Source organism: Ochotona curzoniae, unplaced genomic scaffold (assembly GCF_017591425.1).
Source record: "Ochotona curzoniae isolate NIBS_2020 unplaced genomic scaffold, NIBS_Ocur_1.0 patch216, whole genome shotgun sequence".
Classification (NCBI taxonomy): Eukaryota; Metazoa; Chordata; class Mammalia; order Lagomorpha; family Ochotonidae; genus Ochotona; species Ochotona curzoniae.
This window is the reverse complement of record NW_024466769.1, coordinates 380664-396253: the sequence shown is the minus strand read 5'-3', so window position 1 is coordinate 396253 and position 15590 is coordinate 380664. Positions and strand designations below refer to the sequence as shown.

The 15590-nt window shown below is 43.5% G+C and overlaps 1 protein-coding gene across 2 annotated transcripts in view; it reads left to right on the top strand.

The window, feature by feature from the left end:
* LOC121166729 (synapsin-1) overlaps positions 1–15590 on the top strand; it is a 50623-nt gene that overhangs the window by 20563 nt on the left and 14470 nt on the right. The window lies entirely within an intron of this gene.

The window sequence follows — 15590 nt, the reverse complement described above, 5'->3', positions numbered from 1 at the left end:
TCTTTTTAAGCTCTCTAACAGAGCATTGAGTTATTTCTCTGTTTTCTTAACGTTCTCTGAGTTTCCTTAAACAGTTTGAATTCTCTGAGGTCACACATATATTGGTTAAGATATGGTTAGTTCTTGGCATCTAATTTTGCACATTAGGTGAGGTCACGGTTATCTAGAAGCTCGTTTTAGAAATATCTTATATGGTAGAAGGGTGAGCATTTGGTGTAATAATTCAGTCATTTCATAAGATACCCACATCCCACATCCAGCTGCCTGGGTGAAGTCCTGGCTCCTCTACTTCCAAAACAGCTTCCTGCTAATACACACCCTGGTGGGCAACAAAGGGTGGCTCAATACTTGGGTCACTGTCACTCACCTGGGAGACTAAGATGGAATTCCTGGCTTCTGGCTTCAGCCTGACAAAGCCCTGGCTGTTGCAGACATTTGAGGGGTGAATCAAGAGATGGAGGATGTCTCTGTCTCTGTATCATTCTATGTCTCTCTGCCTTTCAAACAAAATGAAAATCTGCTTTTAAAAAGTATCCTTTGAGAGGCAGACAAATACAGATGGATAGATGGGTGGAGGGACAAACCAAAGAAGGAAAGAAAGGAAGGAAATGGAGAAAGAGCTTCATCCACCAGTTTATCCTTCAGATGCTTGCACCAACCAGGGTTGGGCCAATCAGAAGCTGGGAGCCAGGAGCCATCCTATCCTGGGCCTCCCACTTGGGTTGCCCTTACCAGGTTGTGCATTAGCAAGAAGCCAGGATTGAGAGCAAAGCTGGGTTTTGAATCTGGGTGTCCCAATTAAAATCTTAACTGCTGAGCCAAATTCCCACCTGTTCTTGGAAATTCTTGATACCGGTTGACACACATCAACATCTGTGCATGGAAGGATTAAGTCTTCACATCTAGTTTTGTCTGTGCCTGTACTTCGAGAAATTCTAAGCAGACTGGGTGTTTTGCTGAGCCTATGGTCACTTCTGCTTTCTCATCCTTAGATGGCACTCTAAGTTCAAGTTTGATGTGATTCTGCCGTTGGTGCATTGTCACTGAGCACTTTCAAGATTCCAAGACCAAATTTGTCCCAAAGTCACAGATGGTACACTTTTCAAATTTATGGAAGAGTACCTAGAAAGGGTAATCTAGCCGTGCAGGCTGTTCAAATTAGTCTCTGTGTGGAGATGATCATTGAAGGGTCTTTCTCAGCTCCCATATTTCCCTATCTGTTTGGCTATTTTGAGTAATGCTGAAATAAGCAGGGGAGTATAAGTGTGCAATATCCTTACAAGGTAGTGATTTCCTTCATTCTGAGAAAATAGATGTATATGTATGTATGTGTGTTTCTGGCTCTTATACTAGTTTCATTTTTAATTTCTTTAGGAACATTCATTCTGTTTTCCCTAATAATTACAGCTTTCTCCATACTCTCACCAACATTTCCTATATCTTCACTTTCTAATAATAGTCACCCTAACGGGTAATGGTGATACCGCATCATTCTGTTCATTTGATATCTTTGGAGAAATGTATTCATATCCTTTGCCATTTTCTGATTTTGAATTTTATGGTTTCTTTATCAATTTTGGATATGAATACATTATCACATAAGTGGTTTGCAAAAACATTTTTCCCAGTCCAGGGGCTGCCATCTCATTTTGTTGATTATCTCCTTTGCTATTCACAAATCAGTTCTTTTCTGCTTATGCATATTTATTTTCTTATTTAACATATAGCCTGTCCTGAAAAAAGTTCCATGCACACTAGAGAAAAATGTATGTTCTGTTATTAAAAGGGGGAAGGTCTACTATACCTAGTTAGTTTATAGTATTATTCAAGACTTTTCTCGTTGATCTTCTATATAGTTTTGCTCATTTTGAAGTAGGGAATTGAAATCTCTATTGTTAAATTTTGTATTTTTCTTCCAATTCTGCTTGTTTTGTTGCTTGTATTTTTGGACTTTATTGTGAAGTGCATATGCTCGTTGTTGTATCTTCTTGATAGAGTTATCCCTTTATCATCTCCTTCTTTGCCTAATAGTTCATTTTGTTTGATATTAGGATAGCCATTGCAGCTGTCTTAGTTACTGTTTGCATGGTCAATTTTTTTTCTATCCGTTTAGTTATGACTGTGTTTCTGAACTTAAAATGTGACTCTTGTAGACAGTATGTAGGCTAATCACAGTTTTCATCCATTCTCCTTTTAATTGTAGCATTTAATTCATTTACCTTTATGTTCACAATTTTGCTATTGGTTTTTTGTATTATATCTTTTCATTCCTGTATTCCTCTGTTAAGCCTGGCTTTGTGTTAAATATATTACTAAGGTACCATTTTAATTCTCTAATCTCTTTCCTGTCTTTGTTTAATATTCTTAGTGATTTCTTTGGGGAATTATAATTAACAATTTCATTTATACCACTCCAGCTAGAATTACCAAATTAATTTCAGTACCAAAGGAAAGATAAAAGCATTAATCTCTAATAGTTTTATTCTTGCTTCTACTTTGTGTTATTACTGTCGTACAGATTACATCTTACACATTGTATGTCCATGAAATAGTTATTGCTTTACATAGGCATCTTTTAAAACAGAGAAGGCAGGGGAAGTATGATAAATAATATTGCATTTATGCCATATTTAATACTTGCCTATATAGTTACTTTTATTGATGTTCTTTATTTCTTTCTGTGGTTCTAGGCTAGTGTCTGTTATTTCTTTTAAGTCTGAAAGACTCCCTTTACTATTTCTCATGGGGGAGGTGTGGTAACTTTAAATTATCTCAGTTTTTATTTATCTCCTTCCTTTTGGAAGATAATTTTGCTGGATATAGAATTGTTGAATGACAGTTGTTTTCTTTCAGCGCTTTGACTATGTTACACCATTGTCTTCTGACTTCCAAGAATTCTAATGAGATGTTATCTGTGAAACTTATTGACAATCTGTTCTGCGTGATGAGTCATTTTTCTCAGTACTTTCAAAATTCTGTCTTCATCTTTCCTGGTTTTATTTGTGATGCATGTAGGTGTATGTTTCATTGAATTTATCAAATTTGAGAGGATAAATTCATAGATTAATGTTTTTCATCAAATGCCTTCAGATATCCTCTCCCCACTTCTCCCTTGGAGACTGCTATAATGTGTGTGTTAATACTCTTGATGATGTCCTACAGACCTTTAATGCCATATTCATTTTGTTTATTTCTCTTCCTATTTCTCAGCTTGGATAACTGACCTGTTTTCATATTTACTGATTCTTTACTCTGATAGCTCAAATTTGCTTAATTTCTCTAGTGAATCTAAAATTTTTTCATTAGTCTTTTATTATTTATTTGGGAGAGAAAGAGAGACTGACTGTTCACTGTCCACTGCTCACTCCCCCAAATGCTCAGAGTAGCCAGGACTGGACCAGACTGAAACCATGGACCAAGAACCCACCCTTGGTCTCCTGTCTGGGTGTCAGTGACCCAACTACTTGTGTAATAATCTCTTGGTGCCTCCAAGAACACATTTTAGAAGGAAGCTAAGGGTCCAGCAGCATGGCCTAGTGGCTTAAGTCCTCACCTTGAATGCACCAGGATCCCATATGGGCACCGGTTCTAATCCCGGCAGCTCTACTTCCCATCCAGCTCCCTGCTTGTGGCTTGGGAAATCAGTCGAGGACAGCCCAAAGCCTTGGGACTCTGCACCTGTGTGGGAGACCTGGAAGAAGTTTCTGGATCCTGGCTTCAGATGGGCATAGCACCAGCTGTCGCACTCATTTGGGGAGTGAATCATCGGACAGAAGATTCCTCTCTGTCTCTCCTCTCCGTATATCTTACTTTCCAATAAAAATAAAATAAATCTTTAAAAAAAAGATAATATTAGACTCACCGATTTATAGTCTTTATCAAGTCCAACAGCTGGACTCCTGAAGGACTTCTATTTAGTAGTTCACCCACCAGCTCTGCAATGGCTGATACTGGACTGGACTGAAATTAGGGACCAGAAGCTCATTCGAGGTTTCCCATGTGGGTGGCAATTACTTGAGCTGCCTCTGCTGCCTGCCAGAGTATGTACTAGCAGAAAGCTGGAGTCAGGAAGCAGAGCTGGGCATTGAACCCTGGCAGCTTGATGTGAGGCACAGACACCTTAACTGGCATCTTAGCTGCAAGGCTGAAAGTTTGCTTCAGGTGCAGTGTCTGTTGTCTGCTAGTTTTCTTTTCATGCTTTTTTTGCTTGCGTCATCCATTCATGGTTTGTTTATTCATGACATAATAATATAAGTGACAACTCAGGAAATCAGATTCTGCATTCTCCCTGGGGTTAGTTTCTGCGGCCTTTTTATTTTTTTTTTAATGTAAATATTTGTTTAACTTGAAATTCAGAATGAGAGAGATCATCAGTCCACTGGTTGACTTCCCAATTGGACCACAGCCCAAGTTGGGCTAATGCAAAGCCAAGAGCCAGGAGCTCCTTCCCGGTCTCCCACGCAGGTGCAGGGTCCCAAGACTTGAAGTCATCCTTAACTACTTTCCCGGACTACAAGCAGGGAGCTGGATGGGAAACAGAGCAGCCAGCAGCACATGAACCAGCATCCATATGTGGTGCTTTCTGTGCCACTGCGCTGGTTCCAGTGTGGCTTTTTAAATTATTATTATTTTTGTTTTAGAAACATTTCTGAACTAATTCTGTAATTAGTTCAGAGCCACCAAAGTCTGTAGTGTGTTGGATTAGTAATTAACTAATGTTTGTGAGGTATTTTTTGAAACACTATAAACCATTACGTCTCCCTGCCTTTACTTACAGGCTGTATGTAAATGTTGAGGAAGGATTTTAGTGCTCAAGGCAGGCTGTTGACAGCTTTGTCTTCGATTTTGCCTGCAGCTTTGGCATAGCTCCAAAGTCAAACAGTTCTCTTAGCCCAGAGCTTTGAAGAAACCCCAACCCTCTTCTGCCTACAATGGTAACCTGGTTGTGCAAATACAAAATCACAACATTCTCATTTTAATATCTTAATTAGGGGCCGACATTGTGATGCAGAGGATTAGGTCACTGTGACACCTGCATCCCATTTGTGAGTGGTTGGCCTGCCTCCCAGCCAGCTCCTGCGAAGGTGACAGAAGATGCCCAAGTCTGTGTCCTGCCACTCATGTGGGAGACCCAGCTAGGATTTTCTGCTCTAGGCTTTGGCCTGGCCCAGACCTGGCCTTTGCAGTCATTTGAAAAATGAATCAGCTAATAGAAGACCCCTCTCCTCCCACCCCCTGCCCCTTCCCTCTTTCTCCTCCTTTCTCCTGTTCTCTGCTCTCCATGAATCTGCCTTTTAAATAAATCATTAAAGATCTTAATTGCCTTATGCGTGAGTGTAGAGTCAGACAACAGTTCATTCCATAAAATGGAATAAGTATTCTGGAGAGCTGAACACAGGAAGTTTGTTTTATAGACAGTTAAAAACTGAAGTAGATACAAAAACAAACAAAAAACAGAATTGGTTCTTTCAAAGTCACGTTCCTTGTATGGGAGAGGCTGGGAAATGGACTAATAGAGAAAATAGCTGGTGGGGTAACATCAGGTGACCTTTCATTGTAAGGAATAGAAGAGAGGGAGTGTCATTATCATGCCAGCTAAAATCAGCTTGTTTGGAAAATTTAACTGTGATCCAATTTCTTAAAACGTTAGTTTCAGTTTGGTGACATGGAACTTTAATATGAGTAACTGCTTTTTGATTTTCGGTCTGGTCATCCGTGGCCCAATGAAGGAGACCTTAGTCCCCACACATGATTTCCTTGAACTTGTCTTTAACACTACCCTGCATGTTTTTTTTAACCAACATCACTGTGAATTTGCAGGGCTGTTTCAGAGAGGACAGAAGAGGGTGGAAAGAACAAAACTTCAGATAGCATCAAGTTTGTTTTTCCTCACTGAGATTCAGTCATTTTTCTTAAGCACATGACTTCCAAATTGTAAACTTTTGATCAATTTGTAATGTACTAAAACAGTTGCGTTTTGACTAATTTGCCAGTGTTCTCATTTCTGTGTGGAACAGAGGACTTTCACAGACGCTTTCACCGGCCTGTCTGCTCACATTGCCGCCAGGCGTATCTTGTTCCTTCCCAGCCATTGCCCCAGACATTCCAAGGCCAAGATATGGGAGCTGAGCGTGCTGTGTCCATAGCTACTGCAGTGTCCTTGCTTCTAGGCTCCTGCCCTCTGTGCAGAGTTCATCTTTGTGGCTGTATCATTTCAAATGTCACTGTATGCTTATGTAATGTGTTCACATTACCTCCAGTTTTAAAAAAATTTTTTTGAGATTTTGACTGATGTAATGCTTCAACGTTTGGGTACAATGTAATATTTCAATACACATGTACCAGGTACATTGACCAAATTGGGCAATTAGCATTTCCATTTCTCTAACTTTCGTTTATGTGTGGAGCCAACCAGCTCTTTTCTCCTAGTACTTTACACAGACTCCATTATGGTGGACTATAGATACCCCGCTGTGCTGTACAATCCTAGAACATTTTACTTCTGTGTTTTAGTACCTACCAGCTATCTCCCCTACCTTTATCCATCCTACCCCAATCCTTCCTAGCCTCCAGGATTCACTATTCTGAGTCCAAATCTACGTCTTAGCATTTTTACAAGTGAGAGAAAACCTAAGGCATTTGTCTTTCTATAGCCAGTTTATTTCACTAAACAACGATCTCCAGGTGCATCTATTTCGATGCAAGTGTGAAGATTCCATTATTAAATTAATTTTATTTATTTATTTTTAAGATGTATTTATTTTTATTGGAAAGACAGAATTACAGAGAGAAGACAAGACAGAGAGATCTTCCATCTGCTGGTTCACTGTCCAAATGGCTGCAACGGTCAGACCTGAGCTGATCCAAAGCCAAGAGCCAGGAGCCAGGAGCTTCTTCATGTCACCCATGTGGGTATAGGGAACCAAGGCCTTGGGCCATTCTCCACTGTTTTGCTAGGCCATAAACAGGGAGCTGGATCAGAAATGGAGTAGCCAGGACACAAATTAGTGCCCATATAGGAATCCAGCACCTTAGTCTGTGTTTTGTTACTTTAATTAAAATACCTAAGTGGGGTTCCTTTGGGAAAGAAAAATTTATGTCAGCTTCCAGTTGAAGAGTGCAAGATGTGAAGGCTGCATAGTCTGGTATCTAATGGAGACCGGTCATGCTGGGTTCAGAGGCATGACCACGTGATGGGACAAAAGAGAAAGACAGAGATAGAGAGAGGGAAAAGAAGAGATCTTTCACTTGTTGCTTCACTCCTCAGATTACCCCAACAGTTAGGGCTGGACCAGACAAAACTAGGCTCCAGGAACTTCTCCCATGTGGTTGGCAGGGGCCCAAACACTTGGACCATCTTCCACTGCTTTCCCAGGTACATTGGCAGGAAGCTGGATCAGAAGTAGAGCAGCTGGGACCTGAGCCAACTTAACCTGCTGTGCCATAGTGCTGGCCCAAGAGAGCCATCCTCTTGAGAGTAATGTTCTCTGTGACCAAAAGACTTCTCACAAGCTCCACCACTCAGCTTCCACCTGTAAATCAGCCACTTACGTTAACACATCAGAGTTTAAACGTTTACCTAAGTTTTGAGGCAACAAGTCTTGCTTGAACTGTAAGAGATGGTCTTTTATCTAGTTTATGTTTTTGATGACTTGGTGAAGTCATTTTTTTTAATTCTTTATTTTATTTGAACAGCAAATTTACAGACAGAAAGGGAAAGAGAGATATCTCCCTTTCCCTGGTTCACTTCCCAGATGGCCACAATAGCTGGAGCTGAGCTGATCCAAAGCTGGAAGCTTTTTCCAGGTCTCTCAAGAGGGTGCAGGCCCCCCAAAGACTTGAGCCATCCTCCATTGCTTTTCTAGAAAGTAAGCATGGTGTCAGAAGTGGAGCAGTCAGGACACGAAGTGCTGCCTATATGGGATGCTGGCACTGTGGGTTGAGCCATGGTGCCAGCACCTGCATGCTTCCTTATTATTGCACTAGAACCAGGCACTGTGTCCCTGGGCCTCCTTGGCGCTAGGAAGGCGGCTTGGTGTGTCATTAGCTGTTCAGTTGGTCTCTCTTGGAGAAAATGATGTCTGCAGTGTCTTACTCAGTCACTGTCTGACATTGCGATTTTAATCACACTCCGTAGAGCTCGGTCTCAACCTTCTGCCAGTCCTCATTTATATTGCTTTTTGCTTGACTTAAGTATCATTAATTCGTTGATTTATCCGGCCCTGCAGGACACAGAAGGTATTTTTTTTTTCTGTAATTTCAATGCTGATACCACTGTGAAGGGCAAATCCTTTGTTTTCTCCTTTTTATGTCTTTAGACTGCGAGTATGCAGTCACAGTACTAGATTCTAAAATTACTGGTTAGTTACCTTTACTGTTCATTCAGCATAATTACATGATTCATTTTGCTTCAAATATACTTTGTTTCTCTTTTACTCTATTTGCATTTTCCCCTTATGCATGTTGATCCAGGGCATTTTGCCTGGTTACAAATATTATAATATAAAAAGACATAAATAAAATTAAACACCCAAGTTAAATAAGTAGCTGCCCAGGAGACACAGTATCCTAAAATTGACCTCATTAGAGTTTAATAGCCAAGTTCCATAAAATAAATAGAAAAGGTCGCTAAGTATTGAGATCAGCTCATATTACAGGGGATTTTGCTGAATTATTAGAGACCAGTCAAGCTCATCACCTCAAAGAAAATGAAGAGACATTCCCATGCTTTTCTTCCTTTCTATAGCTTGTTCACCAGTGTTGTTATTATTGTTTATTTGAAAAGCAAGGAGAAAAGGGGTTGTAAACATAGGGCCCGACACAATAGCTTGGTGGCTAAATCTTTGCCTTGCATGCACCAGCATCCCATGTGGGCACTGGTTCCTGCCCAGCTGCTCCACTTCCCATCCAGCTCCCCGCTATTGGCCTGGGAAAGCAGCAGAGGATAACCCAAAGCCTTGGGACCCTGCACCTGCAAGGGAGACCCAGAAGTGCCTGGCTGCTGGTTCTTTATTTCGGATTGACCTAGATCTTGCTATTGCGGCCACTTGGCGAGTAAACCAGAAGATAGAAGATCTTTCTCTCTGTCTCTCTTCTCTGAAAATCTACCTTTTCAATAATAATAATAATAATAATAAATCTCTTTTAAAAAGAGCTGTAAATATAATCCAAGTCTCCCATGTGGATGGCAGGAATCCAATTACTTGATCTATCACCTGCCAGATTCCAGGATAGGTGTTAACAAGAAGCTGAATCAGGAGCAGAGGCAAGGACTTGGACCCAGATACCATTCCTGTGGCCTGCTTTCACAGGCCACAGGCAGGGAGTTTCCGGAATTAGAAGTGGCACCCATATGGGATCCTGGGCCTGTGCAAGGCGAGGACTTTAACCGCTACGCTATCGCGCCGGGCCTGGCACGTGAAGATTTAATAGCAGACATCAGGTCACCTGGAAAAGCCGCCAAGTTTGTGGTTTCATGTTTTTGCCAAGGCTCGGAGAAGCGTGGGTTGGTCTGTAGACCCGGTGCTGAGTCGGGGTTGAGGTGCTTGGCCCTGTGGAAAGCAGCGGTTGCAGTGGCTGTGGTTTGTTGCTGTCAGGAACTAGGCAACAGGGACCAGGGCCAGGGCCCAGGGAGACTGAGCAGGGAGGGAAAAAAAAAAAAAAAAAGGAAATGACTTTGTGAGAAAGGACATTGAGAGATGTGGGAGTTAGGGAGCCTGAGCTAAAGCAGGGAATGGGAATGGAGAACCTGGGGCAGCGGTCGGGGCAGGAAGTAGAGAAGAAAGGGAGCTGGGACTAGGAGGAGGGAGGGAACAGCCTTTGGGAACAGAGAGCAGGGAGCGGAGGACCTGTGGGTACCTGCTGCTATTCAAGGCGACCTTTCTGGGTCCCGCCTTCTCAGAGCCTGGAGGGGAGCTGAAGGGCACGCACCTTCCGGGCCATTCAAATACAAGCAGTTCTCTTTCTCGCTGGGACTCGTGCATTTCTCTAAGCAGCCAATTTCAAGCGCTTAAGGCAGAATTGGCTGTGGTGAGCTGAAATCAGGAACACAGAGTCCTGGAGTCCCGGGGCTAGACGCACAGATGGTGCAGATGGGGGCCTGGGAGTGAGGGCTCACGTGGAGTGGGAACAGCTTGGATGAGGGTGAGAAGGGATTCCCAAAAGGGAGCCTCCCCTTTGAGTGGGTCCCCATACTTGTCCTTGGTGGCTGTGACCAAGGACATTGCTCTTTATTTTCAAGGATTTCTGTGGACCCTGTGGTCCCAAGGATTCGGGACCCTTATTAGGAACCTCAGTGAGAGTCTTGGAGGAGCAAGAGGAAGAAGAACAACATTTATGCGGTGATGGGCTGACATCTTAATAACACATCAGTAGCTTTGAGGGTGTCAATCCCTTCAGCCAGAGCAGTGTTAGGGCTAGTATTTTTATGGGAAAACAAGTGTCCAGGAGAGGTACCCTTGGTGCCCTGAGGACTTTAAACTGATCATTCTGCAAGCTATTGGTATGGAGTATCAGCTACCAGAGTTATACCACAAGGACCCCTGACCCTTCACAATTGTCCTATCCCCAAGATTTCCGGAGAAAACATCAGACATCTCTCCTCTGGAGGGAAGGAGAGATTCCACCTTCTGGAATCTCACTGACAGCTCCTGTTTAGGAGGCCTCTGTTTAATGTTCAGAGAATCACTCTCCTGCTGAGACCCGTCCAGGTCTGAGTTATAGCACACCATGTGGAGATGTGGTTGAGAGCTCCCAGAGGTCCGCCCAAAGGCAGAGCCCGAGGGATCTCAGGGGAAGAGTTGAAACTTGTCCTCCCCCTGGCCAGGCTTGCTCCTTAACAGGAAGAGGATTCTGCAGCACCTGTCCAATGTCATTGTTTTCCAGGGGTCTGGGGTCAGAGGGAGGCCTTGATGGTGTAGTGGGGTGAAAGGACCCTGGATCTGGGGGCCTACTTCCATTCAACGGAGCCGAAGCTCTTTGTGAAGGTTCCACAGGAGGCCCATGCTCAGGGGTAGATAGTCAGCAACAGGTAGCTATAGCCTAGACATTCTTGGCCACATGAATCAGATCTTTATTATGGTCTCTGGGTTTCATACCGTGGCCCTTCTACTGGAGCAGGATTCTTCTGGACCTCTAATAGCTTAGATTTTCAACCTATCTTGTGTTTTCTGAAAGTTCAAGTTGTACCCCCACAACCAGAGAGAACTTTGCACCCTCTAGTGTAGTCATGGTTGATCCTCAGATTTCACTACTGCTGGTATAGGAGGTGTCCAGAGCCGGGTAGTAAGATGTGTCAGTCACTATTCATAAAAAGGAAGTGCTACTCTTAGACAAATCAGCCATTGCACCTGTCATTAGGTAAAAGACAAGGCTGACTCATCATATGGGGTAATAGGTTGGGAGCTGTTCTATCTAGCAAGGGGATTTTCCAACTGTAAATATCTAAGGATGCAGAAATGTATTCAGTGGAGGACAAGCAATAGGGAGGGAATACATGGATGTGTGATTTTATAAATGGAAAAAATTCTTGAATGGGCTTTTGTGAGCTATATCGACAGATATCAAGGGTAGCTGTTTCTGAATAGGAAAATGTGACAAGGGGGCTCATCAGTGCCATTCCTAGTGGACAATAAGCGCATGCCCATATGCTCTCTTGATGTATGAAGGTGCAGATTTACCAGGAGTTTTCAGTGAGAATTCTATCTTGGAAAAACCTTATGATTAGATGGATTTCTCAACTGGGGAGATACCGATAGATGGGTAGTTATGAAGAGAGATCGTGTTGCCAAGCTCCACCAGTAGGCAGGAGATTACTGCTGGGTGTTTGTGAATGGGGAAATGTGTCACTGGCGGTGATGCATGGTGTGATGGCAATGGAATATTTATGAACCAGAAGATGTTTCTTAGTGAGGCATTTATGAAAGAGGGGATTTGTCACAGTGAGGAGAGAGGACTTATCAAAGGAAGAATCTATTGAGAACTTGGGATATGTTGTGTGTAGTCGTGGCAACAGAAGAGATTTACAGAGGCAAGGATTTGTCCCCAGTGAGAACAAACTGGTGGGGAATGCTATTGTGGAGGTGGGAGGTTCCTTCAGAAGCCTTGTCAGTGGAGAGATTGTACACTGGTGAAGCAGGGGACACACATCATACCCTGAAGACAAATGTAACAAGTGAGTTTATTAAATATAACAGCTCTGGGGGAGATGAGCAAGATCATGAGTTAACTGTTTCCACATCTTGGCTCCTCTTTTCCCAATCCAGCTGCCTGCTAATACACCCCCTCTGAAGGCCCTGGGGTCCTGGTACTCATGGAAGATAAGGGTAGAGTTCCTGGTTCCTGGCTTTGGCCTGGCCCAGCCCTGGCTGTTGTGAACATTTTGGAAGTAAATCAGTTGTTGAACGATATCTTCTTCTCTCTCTCTCTTTTTCCCTCTCTTCCCTCCCTTCCTTCTTCCTCTCTTCCCTTCCTCCCTCCCTCCCTCCATCTTTCAAATAATGAGAATTTTTTTTTTAATTAGAAAATACGAGGCTGACATGCAGCACAGCAGGCTAACCCTCTACACTGCGGTGCTGGCATCCTATATAGGTACCAGTTCATGTTCTGGCTACCAAATTTCCAACCCAGTTCCCTGGTTGTGGCCTGGGAAAGCAGTGGAGGAAGGCTCAAGTCCTTGGGACCCTGCATCCACGTGGGAGACCCGGAAGAAACTCCTGGGTCCCAGCTTCAGATCAGTTCAGCTCTGGCCTTGGCAGTCATTTTGGGGAGTGAAATAGCAGATGGAGGACCTTCTGTCTATCTTTCTCTCTGTTAAAAGAAAAAGAAAAGAATCTGTCTTTCAAATAAAAATTAAATTAACCTTTAAAAAATAGAAAACACATTCTTTAAAAAAAAAAAGGCTTCCAGGGTGCATCAAATTATTACTAATAGAATACATGGTTTCTAATCTTATTATTACTAATGAATATTATTTGAAATACTGTAAAGAATTACTAATAAGAATTATCATTACTAAAGTTATAAATTAAAATTATTTTGACCATACCTGCTACTTATAAGTACTGTATGCCTAGCACTATGCTAAGCAGCTTCCATATACAATCTTATCTAGTATGTACATCATCTTTATGTGTTAGATATATAGTAAATCTACCTATATATCTATTATTTATTAATTTATTTGATCAGCAGAAAGAGACACAGAAAACTCCTGTTTACCGGTTCGCTCAATGGCCAGGGCTGGACAAGGCCAAGCTAAAGCCTAGAGCCAGGAGTTAATCCATGTTTCCCCAACTACTTGAGCCATAACCACTGCTTCTCAGGCTTGTATTAGCATAAAGCTGATAGACTTGAACTCAGGCAGTCAGTTATGGGATGCGGGCACTTCAGCTGCTATTTTACTGACCAGGCCAAGCACTTGCCCTTTAACTTAGTATACATGTTATTCTTACACAGGAATTGAGGTGCAGGAAGCTAATAAGGCTCTCTCCATGACACGCAGCTAGGACATGGCAGGGCCAGGATTTGAATGCAGGTGGCCTGACTCCAAAGCACATGGTCTTAGCCATCACTCTACACTGTCTGGCAATTCAGTGTTAGCAATGTTGCACATAAAGTTACTGTTACGAGAGTCTTGTATTTTCACCTGAAAAATATCCGTGAGGCAACGATATCCTTTGCACCCTTCTTAAGCAGAGCTTCAGAATGATTCTGGCTGGAGACTGTGACACTCAATTTTTAGTAAAGATTTATTTATTTATTTTTATTGGAAAGTCAGATATACAGAGAGGAGGAGAGACAGAGAGGAAGATCTTCCTTCCGTTGATTCAATCCCCAAGTGGCCACAATGGCTGAAGCTGCACCGATCCAAAACCAGGAATCCGGAGCCTATTCCAGGTCTCCCACATGGGCGTAGGATCCCAAGGCTTTGAGCTGCGTTTGACTGCTTTCCCAGGCCACAGGCAGAGAGCTGGATGGAAAACGGGACCACCAGGATTAGAAGTGGCGCCTGTATGGGATCCTGGTGTGTACAAGGAGAGGACTTTAGCCACTAGGCTACCATGCCGAGCCCTGTGACACTCATTTTTGAGGCAGAGAAACAGAGACCAGATAAGAGAAAGGACAATCTCCAGACTGCCCACTGAGCTGCACACTTTGTGCAGCCGTGACATGCACATGCATGCTCTCAGCTTTGCTAAATCTCTCCCAGAGGTTCACACATGGACCCACTGAATGCTGGGGATAGGGGATGCTCATTTTACTCCTTTTAAATAGATTCTCTAGAAGAATGCTACGGGCACATGGTGATCCCAGGACTATAGTACCTGCCGGGAGTTCATGCCATTTCTCTAAGGGGGTGTAGCTTTGTGCACGCTGCTGTGGACTCTGTGTACCCTGACGAATTGGCCTGCTCCATCCATGCTGCACTGGGTGTCGGTTCAGTGATCTCCTGAAGGGTGTGTATGCTGACAGGAGAATGGTCTCCATGATGAATGCCCTGCCACCTTCCAGGCCATCCTCCTCCCACGGGTTAGAAGAGCTGAAGGCTCAGGGAGTGGGTCCCAAAGGCAGGATGCAGCTCAAGAATTCAGAATGCATCCTGGGATTTGGTGAACCCTAGGAGCTGCCACAGGCTTGCAGGAAACTAAAGGAATCGTGATATAGTCACCTGGGCCACAGCGAAGCCCAGCCCATTCCCTGACACTTGTATCCGTCCGTAAAGGCTGCCATTTGCCTTTTTTGGTGGACAGAATTCAAAGTCTCCTAAGTCATAATCAAGGTGCTGATAATAACATAGAAACCACTGCCACAGTAGACCTTGCCTGTTCAAGCATATCAGTTTTGGGTGCTCAGAATCTCCTGTCCTTATCTGGAACATAACTTAGGCCCTGGGAGTGCCAAAGGCTCTGAAATAGGACCATAGAGGCTCTAAGGTCCATGCTTGGTTAGCCAAAATGTTCTGGAGGACACCTGAGTTCTTACTGGTAGAAGCAGTGGGCAGTCTGATGGGAAGGAATTCAGGGTCCAATAGGACCCTTTTCAGATTCAGGTCAACAGGACACTTGAGTGTCCCAATGAATATTTGCATTAATCTGAAATGCTGGTCCCAGAGCCCTCACCCAAGTAAAGACTTTGGAGCATCCAAAGCAGGAGCCAGGGCCTGGGAAGGGGCCAGAGGGGCTCAGCCCCAGCTTTACGCATAGAAAAGGCCAGGTGTATTGGGAAGGTCTTTTTGGAAGAAGATGAGACTGAAAAGTGAGGGGTTTGGTTCAGAGACCTCAGTTTGAGTGAGGAACCAGCTGGCTAGGGAAACACTGTGAAGGGCATTTGCTGTTTAGTCCTCCTGGTGAAGCCTAGAGGCATTTCTTGGTTGTCAGTATTCCCTTCAGCAGTGGCCAGAGGAATGAGGGAGAGGAAGGAGGGGAGGGGGTAGGAGGAAAGAGCTTGGGGATTTTGCGATCACCATCTCCTCTCCATGTCACCTCTCCTGTGGCTGCACAAACCCCTTCCTAAGGAGTCCCTCCCAGGCAGAGGTAGAGTTGGAATCCCAGGCTGGGCCATACTGGGGATTTGGGATCTGCTGAAGGCTT